This window comes from Ammospiza nelsoni, chromosome 26 (genome assembly GCF_027579445.1).
Source record: "Ammospiza nelsoni isolate bAmmNel1 chromosome 26, bAmmNel1.pri, whole genome shotgun sequence".
NCBI lineage: Eukaryota > Metazoa > Chordata > Aves > Passeriformes > Passerellidae > Ammospiza > Ammospiza nelsoni.
In genome coordinates, this window is record NC_080658.1 from 5,858,023 (window position 1) to 5,873,801 (window position 15,779).

General features: G+C 48.7%; 1 protein-coding gene across 2 annotated transcripts in view; it reads right to left on the bottom strand.

Moving 5' to 3' along the window:
* Window positions 1-15,779, bottom strand: part of LOC132084120 (acid-sensing ion channel 2) — a 487,082-nt gene that overhangs the window by 445,180 nt on the left and 26,123 nt on the right. The gene's annotated exons all lie outside the window — the stretch shown is intronic.

Here is a 15,779-nt window from a genome sequence, read left to right on the forward strand (position 1 = left end):
CAAGCCCTATTTTTCATTTGAAGTGATGTTTCATTTCAAAACCTCCTTCAATTGGACTTATTAGCTAAAAATTGCTCAAGAAATGCCAGAATTTTAAGAGATTTATCCAGTTCATCTCTCAGGGTTTTTAAAATTATTTTTTCAATTCATTAATGATATGAGGATCATTTCTCACATCATTTAGTCACCAGCAAACCATCTAATTCCTCCTCTGCTCAGCTCACTGCGGGTGTGGGGTGAAAGGGAAATTCAGCCCCTGGGAAAGGAGAAATAGATGAATTTGGGTTGTGTTCCCTGAGCCTGCAGAGAACTGCCAGGTATGGGCTTAGAAAAATCCTTAGAACCCTCTCTGAAAATCACAGCTTTTTGCCAGTTTCTCTTTGTAGAAAAAAAAGTAAAACCAAATGGAAATTAAAATAAAACAAAAAAAGCAAAAAATGGAGAGGGACAAAAATGGGGATGTGGAGAGGGAATTCTCTGCGATGGAATATTTTGCTTTGAGGTTATTTATTCTGAGTAGGGGTTTGCATAAAATAAAAAAGGAGGTTATAAAACAGGGAAAAACCTTATTGACATCAGAGTGAACCAAAACCATCCAGGATTTGCTGTGCCACTGGCAAACAGAAAATTCTTCCTCCTAAACTTACTTTCAAAAATAACAAGAGTCTGCACTTTACCCCAAATCTCAATAAACCAGACAAAAGCAAATTGAGCTGGAAAACCCTGAGCCAGCTGTGCTGGTGGAGCCAAGCCTTTGCCAGGGAAAGCTGTGCAGGATGCAGCTCTGAGGGCAGGCAGCTCCATCAGCTCAGGGATTTCTGTGCTGGCACAGGAGAAGCTCCAGCCCCAGCCTCGCTGGCTTTCCCCAGGGAATGGTCACTCCCAGCCTTGCCTGGCCCCTGCTGTCCCTGGCACGGGGACATGAGAAGGGTTTGGAGGTGCTGGGGGATCTTCCCACTCCATCTGCTCCCTCCTGGGAGCTCTGCTGCCTCAAGCCCCGGTGGGATTTAGCAGGGCAGCCTCCAAAGCCACTCAATGGGCCCTGCTCTCGTGCTGACCTCCTTCCCTGGGAATCTGCAAGGAGCCAGGATCAGGGCAGGGCATTCCTGAGTGACAGCCCAGCATCCCACCAAGCACAGCTGGCTGTGGTGCTCCCAAATGGGAGCCAGTGCTTGGGAGCAGCAGTTTCTGGCTCTTTTTGGCTCAATTTCCCCACCCTGGCCCAGCTAAGCCAAAGACAGAATTAGCCATGGCAAGACATCTTTTCTGTCATGAGCTTGATGTAGTTCTAAAATAACCAGGATTTAAAGCAGATTCATTTTCTGTGCAGATTCATTTCAATCTTTCTCTTCTAAACCCAGGCACAGAACATTTGGATGATGCCTCCCTTTCTCTGGGCATATGAAATCTCTGCAGCACCTTCTAGCAAGTGTAGTCCTTGGCCTGGGTCCAGGGGAAGTTGGCCTGGCTGGTTGGATCTATAAGAAATAACTCCAGAAGGAACACAGGGGTCCCCTCTTTCTGGGGTGGTTGAGATGGGCTCCAGGGGCTACATCAACCCCTCCAATCATGCACTGGCACAGGCTGGGAAATGTCTGTTCTCTGCAGCAGAATTATTAAATGTTGGGAAGGAATCCTTCCCTGGGAGGGCGGGCAGGCCCTGGCACAGGGTGCCCAAAGCAGCTGGGGCAGCCCCTGGATCCCTGGCAGTGCCCAAGGCCGGGCTGGACACTGGGGCTGGAGCAGCCTGGGATAGTGGAAGGTGTCCCTGCCATAGCAGGGATGGCACTGGGTGGTTTTTCACATCCTTTCCAACCTAGGCAGATCCATGACTCCATGATCATGGGGCAACTGAACCATACTCCTGATTTCCACAGCTTCCTAAAATACTACCAGATAATAACAAATATCCTCATTTTTGTCCCCCATTCTGGTGCCTGTCCTCCTCAGGTTCTGCATCTGGCAGCTGGAGGGACATTCTGGGCCCCTCACCTTAGGAGGGATGTTGAGATGCTTGAGCGAGTCCAAAGGAGAGCAACGAGGCTGGTGAGGGGCTTGGAACACAAGCCATATGAAGAACAACTGAGGGAGCTGGGGTTGTTCAGCCTGGAGAAAAGGAGACTCAGAGGTGACCTTATCACTCTCTTCAACTTCCTGAAGGGTGGCTGTGGTGAGCTGGGGGTCGGTCTCTTTCTCCGGGCAACAACAGACAGAACAAGAGGACACAGTCTCAAGCTGCGCCAAGGGAGATACAGGCTAGAATTAAGGAGGAAGTATTTTACAGAAAGAGTGGTCAAATACTGGAATCATCTACCCAGGGAGGTGGTGGAGTCACCATCCCTTGATGTGTTTATAAAAAGACTGGATGTGGCACTTGGTGCCATGATCTAGTTGAGGTGTTAGAACATGGGTTGGACTCGATGATCTTAAAGGTCTCTTCCAACCTAGAAATTCTGTGATTCTGTGATTCCCAAAGACTCAGGAAGGGCACACTCCTGGAGCTGAGGAGGCACCATGCTACCAGGAGAGTTTTTAGTGAAATCCTTGCAGCTGTCATCAGAGTTCATTCAGTGCCAGTATCACTTGTGAAACACCTGGATAAATGCTCTGTGTTCCCAGCCCGTTCTGTACTGAAGTAGGGAACCCAAATCTCTCCCTTTCAGCACATTCCACTGGGAGCAGATGCCACCCTGGCCCCTCTCCAGGGGGGCTCAGCCACCTTCACCTGCCCATCAGTTCCCCAATGCTGCTCAGCCCAGACAGGAATGTGGTGTTACAGAGTGAGGGGACAGCCTGAGCTGTCCTGAACAAGGGCTGCCTGCAACTATCACCCAAATCTTGCAGCCATCAGCCAGACATCCCCACCTAGAGCCACAGAGGAGATGCCTCATGGGAGAGCAGCTTCTCCTCCTCACACAGCACCCGAGGGCACCTCACACTGCACCTTCACATCTACCTGACACACAGTAAGAAGAGATGCCACCACAGCCACAGAAACAAGGAACTGAGGAATGCATTCAGGAGCATTTCAGTGCCTGCACTTTGGTGCCCACCTGGGCAGAAACAAATGATGCAGAGGAGCTGTGTTTGGGAAAAGTTTTCAAGTGATGATGTGAGTCTGTCATGCAGCAGCTGGATCTTCTGGGAGCTGGTGGAGGAGGCCTTGCTCTTGACATTGTATTTTCTAGTTATTTCTTAACCTAGAGATGACAGCTCTTTCAGGGAACAGGGAAGGGTGGTATCCAAAGGCTGTCTGAAATCCAAACCCGGTACAATGATCTCTCCTCAAAGCACAGACTGTGAACTGGTTCTTCACAAGAGCCTGGGGGGTTCAGTACAGTGGGTGCTCTGCTCCTCCTGCAGTCACTCCTGAACCACTGTCCTCTTCTCACAGCAGTGCCTGAGCAGGTGGCACCTCCTGGGCAATGCCTGTGCTGGAGGCACCCACAGTGAATCCCTCCCTGGATGGCTGGTCCGAGCTGGGGTGGTGCCAAGTATTGGCTTCAAGGCTTCTCCTCCTCCCTGCATGGCCACACCACACACCTGTGCTGTTTGGGGCTCCATGTTACTCCCATCCAGTGGCAGCTGTGGAGAAAGGAAACAGATGACACTGACAGAATCCTTGCTCCTCCCATGCCACCATCCCGATCTGCCTGCTTTGGGGGTGGGGGGGGGGGAGAGTATCCAAGTTAAAGGGTCATGAGCTCCTCTCCCTTTGGCATAAAGAGCTTTGCACTCTTCCCTTCCATCTCTTCTACCTCACCTCCCCCTTTCCCTCCACAGCAAACCACGCTCAGAAGGTTCAGGTTGATCTTGTTGATGCTTGGACACCACCCCAGGGTTCTGGTCTGACAAATGGGGGACAGGTTGTGCCACATCCCTGAGGCATCACTGGGAAAGTGGCAAACAAAGCAGGACCTGACTCTTCCTGTGCCACACGTTACCACACACACCCCTCAGCTCCTCAGAGGGCAGCAGGACCACACGATGGGAGGGCTGAGCCTCCCAAAGGAAAAGTAGAGCTGGAGTTCCTGCCAGGAGTAAAAGGACCTGTTAAAAAAGAGCAAGTGTGGCTGTAAATGGGCATTTCACAGCATGGTCACCCTGCTCATGAATGGAACTGAGGAGAGGGGACTCCTCACTGACACACACAGAAAGAAGGGGTTCTCCTACTGCAAACCCCAAAGTGATGGAACTTACTCCCAGTAAGTGCTTTGCCCCAAACAAACATGACAACGTAGCAACACTCTAACAGTGTGTCCTTCAACAAGGACAGTCCAAACTGGGCTCCTTCCATGAGCAAGTCTTGCCAGCTCAGAGTCCCTCTGTCCCCTTTGAACACCCACAGTGGGTGCAGTTCCTTCAGAGGGCTGGGAGAGCCCAAGTGTGGCAGCCCTTGCAGGGTTCCCAGGGCCTGCACTGTTGTCACTGCAGTGACAGGGGCAGGAGAGCAGGGAGAATCCTCTTGGATCACCAGGGTTTGAGGGCAGCCAAAACAGGGCTGAAGAGGTGTCGAGGTTTTCCTACAGCTCCAGAGGCTGGAAGCTGCCTTGCTGTTCTTCCTGGCAGGCTGCTGACATTGTCCAGATGGTCCTTCCGTGGCAGAGGCCCCAAGGAGGGGCAAAGATTCCCAAAGAGGCCCAGAGCCCCCAGGCATCCTCTGCTGGGGATTGGCAATCCAGATGCTGATCCTGTGGACAGTGGGCTGGAGGAGGAGGGAGGGCTGTTAAATATCAGGAGCTGTCACTGCTGAGTGTGGTCCAGGAAATATCATGGCCCAGCTCATCTGCAAGGATGCATTGGTGGCAAGTCAGATGGATCCTGGGCTAATGAGTTGGATGTGGGTGAATTGATTGCAGAGAGTGGATTGATCATGCAATAAAGTACAGAAACTGGTTGAAGTGCTGTGTGTTTCCACCTTCTCTTCCCTTTAGTAACCATGGTAGGTATTCCTTTGCCCTCCCCAGCCAAGCTTTCTTTGGACAGGCCTGTCAGGAACTCACCTTGACCCAAAATCTGGTTATGACCAGTGCCTGGCTGGGATTTTTACACCTTCTCCAGTTCATTCTGCCCTCAGCAGTCTCTGGAGCTGGTCCCCAGAACTGACACAGGAGGGCTTTGGCCACTCCAGCTGCACCATCCACAGCCACCACAAAGCTGCCCAGGCTGGGACACTGCAGGGACCTGCCCCAGCTTTAAATGCAAAGAAACCCCAGGGAAAGCTCCTGTGGGCACCTGGTGTCACTCAGGGAAGGTGGAGGTGGGAGCTGAAATGCTCCATTCCCGTGGGATGCAGAGGCCAAGTGCTTCCTGCCTGACATTCTGCTCCCACAGAAGCATCTCTGATGTTCAGTTTGGGCTCTGAGATCTTGCAGCATCTGTAGGCTCTGGGCCAACTCTTCTTGGTGATGCTCTGACAACGCTGCTGCTCTGCCATTGCTGCTCCAACACAGCACAGGAGAGATGTTCCCATAAAACTTTGTAATTGCCCAACTCCCCAGACTCAGATTCCTCCCGCATGCCAACTGTGAAGGAAACGTTTCTATTTTTAGCTTGGAGGTGTTGGCAAGAATTGCAGCGGATGGATCTGCATTTCAAGCAGGCAGGTAACAGCACAACCCCTCATCCCAGGCCTTGCTCTGCTCTGCCTGCTGCAGGGATTGCAAACCTTGGTGCTCAGGCTCTGCCCTGCTCCCCTGCCAGCCACTCCAGCTGCAGGTGAGGTGCAGGAACAGGGAGGGCTTCTCATAAGGAATTGCTTGTGGGATTGAGAAAGCTTTGCATGGGCTGTGTTCATAATGTCTGTGTTTAAAGGCTGCAGGGATTTTCTACCAATTTCCTCCTTTCTTCCCTTCTGAATTTTATTTTCAAGCAGGGGAAAATCTTTTCCAAGGTCAGGGGAGGTTATGCTTTCAGACTTTTGTAGTGCATAGCTTCAGGCTGGGTTAAAATTCCCACAACGATCAGAGCTGTCTTGCCTGGCATTCATTTCTTCTGCTGTCTTTATCTCATCCCTTCCTGAATCTTGTTGGATGCTGCAGCCATTGTGGCACACCAAAGGCAGAAGACACTTTTCCCTGCCTTTTTTTTTCCCTTTAACCCAGTAGTGGTTTGTTGTCTCTTTTTGTCTTCCTTACTCTGTTTTCTCATGGTTGACAGAAATGAGCTGCTCCACTCTGCAGTCAGGATACTGGGGAAATGCAGCAATTCCTATTCCAGAGGAAGCTGAGACACTCTGAGCATTGGAAACACCCCTCCCCTTTTTTAAGATTCCTCTACACTGGCTCAGTTAATGCCACCTGTGCCATCTGTCAAGTTATGACCCCAAAATGGGGCAAAAGCAGCTTTGGTGGGATGCAAACCCAAACACTTGATTGTATTTGGGAATCAAAAGACCCATGGGATTGAACTGTGGGGATGTTGCCTGTAAATGTGGCACAAACACATTGAGGTTTTCTCTGTGGTGCTGCAGCTCCAGCCCAAGCATCATCTCCCATCACAAACCCCTTGGACTGGGGAGCCACAGTCTGGGGAAATACCTTTTGACAGGAGAAGGATGCTGTACACTAATAAATAATGGGAAGTGATGATCCTGCCAGCAGAGAGGGAGAGCTGCAAATCCAATGAACAGGTACAACTGGCATCCCTGGAGCCAAGCACATGGAGGTGCCTAAAACTGAATTAACAGCTGCTGGAAGGGCCTAAAACTGAATTAATGACTGCTGGAAGGCTGGGCTCTCAAGGAAACACCTGGGGCACACTTGGGCTTCTCTCTAGATTTAAGGCCTTGCCATCAGAGACTTTGTCTGCACTCTCATGCTTTTAACAGGGGCAGATGACCCTACATTTGCAAGGACCGAATGTAGCACAGATAATTTGTCCTGGTATTAGCTAAGCCTTGAAGAGAATCACTGGATAAAAGGGTGCCATGAATATTCACTGCAAAGACAACTGCCAGGCCTTGCTTGAGGTCTATCTTTCATCCCACTAAATTTGCTGGGACACAGATACCTGGCTGCAGGTGCCTCACAGGCTGAAGGGCTCTCCTAACTTTCCCATTTAAGACAATATTTCTCTCCCACAACCAGCTTGTCCCAGGAGCCCCCAGCTGTGTGTGAAAGAGCTGCTGGGTCAGTAATGATCCATTCATGGACAAACAGCCCCTGCCAGGGAACGGTCATCGTGGTCACTGCTCTGGAGCTGTCATTGCTGAAGGTTTCAGCTGCTGCCAGGTCTGGGTACTGCCAGAGGGGGCAGCCTGAGGAAGGTCGAGGGAAATCCATTCTTTGTCCGTGTGACTGGAATTTCTGCCTGTACAAGTGCATTCATATTCTTGTGTCCCCTTTTGAGATGCTTTGCCTTGATCTGCCTTTGCCTTTTCCCTCTCAGTCCCAAGTGGTGTCCTCCACTTGTCCCCAGGCCAGTGATAACCCCTGCTCCCTTTTCCTGCTGTGTTCTCATCCCACGGCAGAAACAACACAAACATGTGAAAAATGCATGGATGTTATGATTGGCTTTTCGCAAATATTCAAATGAATATTATATGTGTTGTGTTAGAAAATAATGCTGTATTAATTTTCTTAAGTACTGTGTTAAATATAGTTTTAGGTTATAAAAATTGTTAAAATAGAAACTATGCTATGTAAGATGCTTAGTTGAACAGAAAGGGCTTGCAGTGAGATAACAGCCACAGGACACCTAAATCTTTCAGAGAAATTTATTTATTTATTGCCTTCTTATCAGAAGAAACAAACTTCTTCCCGCCTCGAAGGCACTGTTTGGATTAGAAGGAAGAAGCTGACGATGACCAGACAGAATCCTGTGTTTGAATGGAATTTATGCATCATGTATGAGGTGTATGAATATGCAACAAGCTATTGCTTTTAAGGGTAAATCCTCTGTTAACAGGTGTCCTTTTTCGGGCTCGTGATGCCCAGAAAAAGGTACCTGGACATCCATAACTCCTTGTATTTATTGTCTCATATTGTCTTAATTAAATTTGTCCAAATTATTATTACTCTAATTGTGTTACTATTTTTTAACCATTTTATTACTATTAAACTTTTAAAAATTTTAAAAACAAGCGACTGGTGTTTTTCACAAACACAAACACAGCAGCAAATACCAACGAGGATGGTGCTGTTTCTGAATGCAGCAGAGCCACCAAGGCTGGGCCGGCAACGTGCTGCTGTGTCTCAGTTGTGCAGTTCCTGTTACCTCTGGTGTTGAAGATTATCACACTCCTGTAGTACAGGAGGGAATTTATGCCTGGCTCTGTGCTCCCACATCAGTTCACAGAGTGTGCACAGCCTGCCTGCCCTTCAGGTCCTGGCACTCTGCACCCTCCAGTCAGTGCAGAGAGGGAATAAAAGCACAGGAGAGTCAAGGTACCAGATTCCACTGAATGATGCAGCTATGCTGTGCTCAAAACAAAAGCAGAAAATTGTCTTGTTAATCTCAGCTTCTCTGGAACCCAGTGCAATGCCTTTATCTGTAATTCTTTCTCTACAATCAGGAAAAAAACCCAAACCCTTTTTACAGAATCACAGAATTGTTGAGGTTGGACAACTGTTGTTGGGCTTGCAAGGGTTCCTCAGGGGTGAAGAGATAGACGAGAATCTTGACCTCATTTTCAGAAGGCTTGATTTATTATTTTATGATATATATTACATTATAACTATTCTAATAGGAATAGAGAGAAAAGTCTCAGAAGCTACTATGCTAAGAATAGAAAAGGAATGAATAAACAAAGGAGCTCTCTCTGATTCTGTCCCAGAGAGAGCTCGGTCTTTTGATTGGCCTTTAATTGTAAACATCCAACACGGGCCAATCACAGATGCACCTGTTGCATTCCACAGCAGCAGATAACCATTGTTTACATTCTTTCTCTGGGCCTCAGCTTCCCAGAAGAGGGAAAAATCCTAAAGAAAGGATTTTTCACAGAAGATGTCTGTGACAGGCAACATCAAGTGCAACCACCAGGCCAGCACCAGCACCACATCCAGCACTGCCTGTGTCCCCAGGTGTCACATCCACACGTTCTTTGAATGCCTCCAGGGATGGGGAACTCCACCGCTGCCCTGGACACTCTGTACCAGTGCTTGATAACTCTTTCCATGAAGAAATCTTTCTTAATATCCAACCTGAAGTCACCCTGGTGAAACTCAAGGCCATTTCTTCTCATCCTGTCACTCATTAGCTGGGAGAAGAGCCCTGCCCCACCTCCCTACAACAGATATTTTTTAATAGGTTCTTTGTCATTTCCCAGGGGGAGGAACAGGGCTGTGTTTGTGCTGCAGAGAGCTGCACTATAACCTGTAACCACACAACTGCATTCAAATTGTGTCAAGATAATGATGATGGCCAGTTAAATGCCAGGATCAGCAGCAGAGATTGCACAAGGATCCAGAAAGAGCCAAACATGCCAATACATTCCACAGAAACAGTGTTGAAAATGACAGAGCCCTGGGGCTGGTGGGACCTGGGGCTGTTTTAAATAAAACAGTGCTTGGTGGCAGCACAGGTCACTCTCAGGAGCTGATTTACCTCAATCCAAAGCTAAACATCATCAACACAGCAAAGAGTTGTGCCTCAGACTCGGGGTCATCTGCTGCATATCCCCCTCTTCTGCAGAGCTTGTGCTTTTAAATGGCTTTAAAGAGTTAAAGGTCACAGCAAAAATTCTTCAGGTTTCATAAAATCCTAAAATGGCCTGTGTTGGAAGGGACCTTAAATATCACCCAATTCCCAGCTTTGAAAACACTGAAATTCAGCAGGACTGAGACACCCACACAAAGCTGCTCCTTGAACTTTCTCTGGAACTAAAGAAAACAAAAAAAACTCAGACCTGTGTGGAGACAGAAGTGCTCCCTTTGTTTGAAAGTAAATTGGGAAGGAATTACATGGAGGAGGGGAAGAATGACAGTAGCAAGAAGGGAAGACTTCTCTTAATCATCCCATGTTAGATCAGTGAATTGGAAAATCATGGCAAGTCTGCCAGAGAATAAACTGCCCAAACCTGGTATCAGCTGCAGAGCCACAGACTGTTTAGCAGCTGGGACAGAAAAATGCATTGCTTCCCATAAAACTTGCCTCCCAGAGAATTACGGCCTCTGATTTGTCATGCCAGGGTGGGCACGTGGGGGGACAGGATTGGAAATAAATGCTACAAACTCTCTCTGTTGTGAGTAGGGAGTGTGTTTATCTCCTCAGCCCAGAACATAAAAGCCAGAGCTGCACTTGGAAACAAGGGTGATTTACAGCCCATCCCTTTGGCTGAAAGCCTCCTGGAAGGGATGAGAGGTTCCTTCTGCAGCACAAGTCTGACCTTTGCCTTGTGTGGGTATGGGATAAAAGTGAAAGACCCTCGAAGAGACAGGAAAAATGGTGCTTTCCTTGGAGATGTCTTCCCAGGGCGATGCTGACAGATGTGCAGTGCTTCTCTTTGTGGTGCATGGAGCCCTTGACAAATGCCTCTGGGAAAACCAATTCCTCCTGGCTCCAAACCAGGGGGTGGGACAATCCTCCAGCAGTCAGGAGAGGAACCTCCCAGGCGCTTGGACCAAGCTCTGACACCTCCCTACCCCCTCACATCCTGTATTTCCTCTTCTGCCAGGAGTTATCCCATGCTGGAAGCCAAGGTGATCTCTTTGGTTGCACACCCCCATGGCAGCCCATAACCAGGGGCTTTTGCAGGGGTTGAACCATCAGGGTGTGTGGGAATCCATAAATCAGAAACTTTTGGGAAAGCTGCAAAAGGCAGGCCCCAGAGACAGCAGAACTGTGATTAGAGCTAAGCAGCAGCCATGAGATAGGTCAGCAGAAAAATGATGTAAAATGTAGAAAAGCAAGGACAAGTAGAACAATGGTCTGTGGATTAACGCTTGTCGAGAATAACTCTCTAAGCTACAGAAAAGTTTATCTAGTGAGATATTAGGAAGTTCTAAGCTTAATAATGGAGCTCCGTGCGTTGTGTTTTAAGGCTGACAAGCAGGTATTGTATTTGAAATAAGCAAGCATTGTTTTAACCACAGGTACCTGTGCTTATAGTGCTTGGATAGAACTGCTGTCCATTGTCTGTTCTGGCTGTTTGTCTCTGCCCGGACACGCGTAGGATGGCTCTGGGACAGCCCGCGCTTCAAAGGACGAGTCTGGACTCTTCAGATTTTCAGTCTTCTAATTGTTTATTATTTCTTATCTATAAAATTTTCTTTCAGCCCGACAGAAGTCTGACCAGCAAGGCAGCCAAGGGCACTCTGACCTCCCACTGGGCGGTCATCTATTTTTATAATAAAAACTACGTACATCATATTTACCTTTATTTCCCAATACCTTTCACCCATATTAGCAAGTGCACCTTCACCAAGGACCAATCCCAAAGTGCCAACATCACCACAGAAAATGGATGACAAGAAGAAGAAAGAAGAAGGACAAGACACGCCCTGATCCCTCCATCTTGTCTCCATAACCCCCCTGTACCAAAATCCTAAAATCTATATTTCACCCTGTAAATACATCATTCTTACACCATTCATTCCCAGGTGACTCTCATGTCCTCAAACAGGTGGCACATCCCCTCGAAGGGTCAAAATCCAACCACCAGGCGCTTCTGGCAACATTCCAGGATTTCTGAGCCCCCAAGGGTTCTCTCAGTAACTCTGGACATCCGGAGTGATGTGCTGAGTTCCCACAGTCAATGTGCTTTGTCTGATTGGTCAAAAAACTTTTAAAGTAAGTTGTAACATTAAGTTCTTGGTCTGCTGCCTGAGATGTGAGCTGCTGGCATCTTCCCATTGTCATCACCACGTAATGAGACTGATGCTGGAAAATAAAACAGCTCAAGGTGTGTTCCACAGAAGTCCCATCCTCTTCACAATTTGTACATAGCCCCCGGCCTGCAATAGGGTGGGATTCAGGGAACAGTTTTCTCTATCACAGATGGGTTGCAGAGCCAAAAGAAATCTCTCTTTCCTACTTCCCCCATGGATAAAAAATAAGAGATATCATCCCTCAGGAAGAAGGGTTGTTTATGGTCCACTGATTAAGAAATCACATTCCTATTGTTCCTGTTTTAATAACAACAATGAAGATTCAGAGCTTCCCCTTCTGACTGGGGAAGATCCAGTTTAGGGTGAGGAGCTCCAAAATCAAGTATTTCCTTGAAGCACTCTCAGATCTGCTGGCCCAAATTGTAGTGCCTTTTCACTGCCTTCCTTGAAGGATGTGTTTAGAAGATCTGCTGAGCTGTCTGAGCCCAAACCCATCAGCATCTGCCTCAGAAATTCCTCATGGCTCCTCAAACTTCCCTTCTCTTCCTCCTGCTGGAAGCTGCCGTGGCACAGAGAGGTCCCTGCTGCCTCCCAGCACTCACACTCCTTGTTTGTTGTTAACTTTTCCTTAGGCTTCCCTTAGGCCATGTCTTGCCAGTAAACAGAGACAGCAGCAGATCCCTGCAGATACCCCAGCCAGAGCTTTCCTTACAGCTCCAGCCTTCCCCTGGCACAGATTTCTCACCACTGCAGTGTCTGAGGCCCCAGCTCAGCCCAAAGCTCCCTCAGAGGGTTCTCCTATGGCTGGATGGGGCTGGATGAGCCTTCTGGAGCCTTTTCCAGGGAGGCAAAACAGCTTCTTGCCTCACTGAGTTTCTCTCTGCTCCACTTCCTCAGGCTCCTCAGAAATCCAACATCCAGAGCCAAAAAAAGCAAAACAAATCCTTTTGTCCCAGGCTGTCACTCAGATGGGCTTATACCAACAAGGAAGGCATTAGTCATTAACACTCCAGAGCAGTCACCACAACCCCAGAACTGTCACCACAAGCCCAGAGCAGTCACCACAAGCCCAGAGTTTGGATAAATGCTGGTGTGTTTCTGGCATGTTTTCCCTCTGTGTCTCTGTGGGATGTTGTGTATCAGTAGCTCAGGTCACTCCCACCTCATGGAGGGTCTTTTGGGATTCCTGCTCTCCTGGAGAACCCTGCCCTGCTCCCTCTGGACGCACAATGCAACATGAGCAACTCCCACAGCCCTGATGCTCTGCCTGTGCTGCCTGGGGAATGGCAGTGGTGTGGAGAGCCCAGGAGACAAGGATGCAGAGGGCACAGGGGGATGAGCCCATGTAGGAGTGATGGGGGTAGGAGGGTCAGGATGGATGGAGATGAGAGATCTCTGCAGCCAGGCTGTGGAACTTGGGGTTCATTGCAAAGGGCCTGGGTGCAGGGCCCTGCTGGGAGCTGCCAAACACAGCTCAGAGCAGGCTGAGAGGAGAGAGGGGGAGAGAGGATGAGAGGGTAAGAGAGTAAAAGGGGTAAGAGCATAAAAGGCAAGAGCTAGGAGACAAGAGGTAAGAGGCGAAGTTCTCTTTCCATTACAATAAATCTTCTTCTGTGTTGAATATTCTGATTCTCACTAACCAATCTAGTACAAGATACAAATCCTATGGCATTTACATACAGCCTATAAGAATCATTACATTACCATCCTGTGTTACATTTTAAACCCTAAAATCTCCTCTTTGGGCCCCTTCTGCCAAGCTGTAGGGTCTGCTCTGACCCTTGGGCCTGTCTGCAAGCAGAGGGTGTTGTTCCATCAAAAGGGGATCACCTTCAGCTGGCCACACCGTTGTTTTCCAGTTGTTCAGTAACTGAGGGATCTCAAAGCTTGCTTTCATTTCAATCTCGCTTATAGTTTCCATATTCTCAAAATCCTTTGCCAGACAATCATATTTATAAGGCTTTCTTGTTCCATCTTCCTCAACAAGCCCACACGTGGCTGTTTTTCTCAAAGCACTGAACATTCTCCTCTGCAAACACTCAGAGCCTTTGCTCTGGTGGCTCCCACTGGGCAGGGGCTGTTGGGGCAATGATCACACAATCATGGATTTGTGCACATTGGAAAAGCTCTCTGAGATCACTGAGTCCAACCATCCCCAACGCTGCCAAGGCCACTGGGGTGGTGTTTGAGGGTCCCCAGGACGAGGGAAGAGATGAGAATCTTGACTCCATGTTTCAGAAGGCTGATTTGTTATTTTATGATATATATTATATTAAAAGAAAACTATATACTAAAACTACACTAAAAGAACAGAAGAAAGGAGACATCAGCAAGCTAGAAAGGAATGAATAATAAAATATTGTGACAGACTCAGAGAGTCCCACACAGCTGGCTGTGATTGGTCATCAAGTAAAAACAATTCACATGCTGGGTAAACAATTCTCTAAATCCCATTCTAAAGTAGCAAAACATGGAGAAGCTGAAGCTTCTCAGGAGAAAAGATGGTAGTGAAAAATTTTTCAGAAAATATGTCAGTGACAGGCCAGCAGTGACCATGCTCCCAAATGCCACATCCACAAAGCTTTTAAATCCCCCGGGACAGGAACTCCACCAGTGCCCTGGGCAGCCCTTTCTAATCCCTGACCACCCTTTTCCATGAAAATCAGAAAACCCTGGAGAGGAAAATGTGGTCTCATCTCGTTCCTAACATTTCACTGCAAAATGTCAATTTGATTTAGTGAAATCCACTTCAGATCAAAAGTCCAAATGAATCACATGGGTTTTCTTGTTTAGTTCCAAAACTGCTGAAGTATTTTACTCAAGGCTGGTAAAACAGACAGTTCCAACTTGTCTCTAATCTGTAACAGGTTGTTGTACTGAAATATTGATGGCATTTTATAATAATGAAATCATCTATTATATACTAAATATCCCCTTAATACATGTGCTTGGAAACCCATTTAACCTCATATTTAATACAAATTCTTTACAAGCTATGAAGCCCAGTGTAACACAGTATAAAACCTTATCATGTTATAACACAATTCCATATTTTATGGCAATAAAGGAGTAAAATGCAAACAAGCCCACACCTCGCGTTGCTCTGATTTATATTCTGATGGATTTTACATGCACCACGGAGCAAGAGAACATTAATTGGTCCCAAAAAGCTGCTTTAGCTGGGTGCTGCTGGCTCAGGTGGCACTGGGGAGGCACTGGGGGGCACTGGAAAGCACTGGGGGAAACTGGAGGGCACTGGGGGACACTGAGGGAGGCACTGGTGAGCATGGGGGGGTACTGGGGGACACTGAGGAGGCAGTGGGGAGGTACTTGGGAGGAGCATGGAGGGCACTGGGGGGCACTGGGGGTCACTGGGGGGAATGGGGGGCACTGGGGGAGCACTGGGGGGCACTGGGGGGCACTGGAAAGCACTGGAGGGCACTGGGGAGTACTGAGGGAGGCACTGGGGGGCACTGAGGGAGCACTGGGAGGGATCTGAGGGGCCACTGTGGGGGCATTGGGGTGGCACTGGGGGGCACTGGGGGAGCACTGGGGAGCACTGGAGTGGCACTGGAGTGGCACTGGGGAGCACTGAGGAGCACTGGAGAGCACTGGGAGGCACTGGGGAGCCCTGGAGTGGCACTGGGGGGTACTGGGGAGGCACTGGGGGGCACTGAGGCGGCACTGGGGGGCACTGGCAGCATTCCCATTCTCCAGGGCCGGGGATCCCACGCCAGGCACGGCTCAAACCCTCCTGGCTGTGCTCACCCGGGCTATGCCTCTGTGTCCTGCAGTGTCAGCTCAGCAGAGACAAGAGGGCAGGGGGTTAAACTGCCTGGCAAGAGCCGCTCTCTGTGAGAGCACTTGGCTGGTCCAGCGGGGGATAGCACAGCCCAGAGCCATAAATAATGCATGGATCCCTCACATGGAGCTCGCTCCAGCCTCACATTCCTCAGAGAGCCAGCAAATATTGTGTTTCTCCTCTCTTTTGTGTGTCTGTGGTGTGGTGGG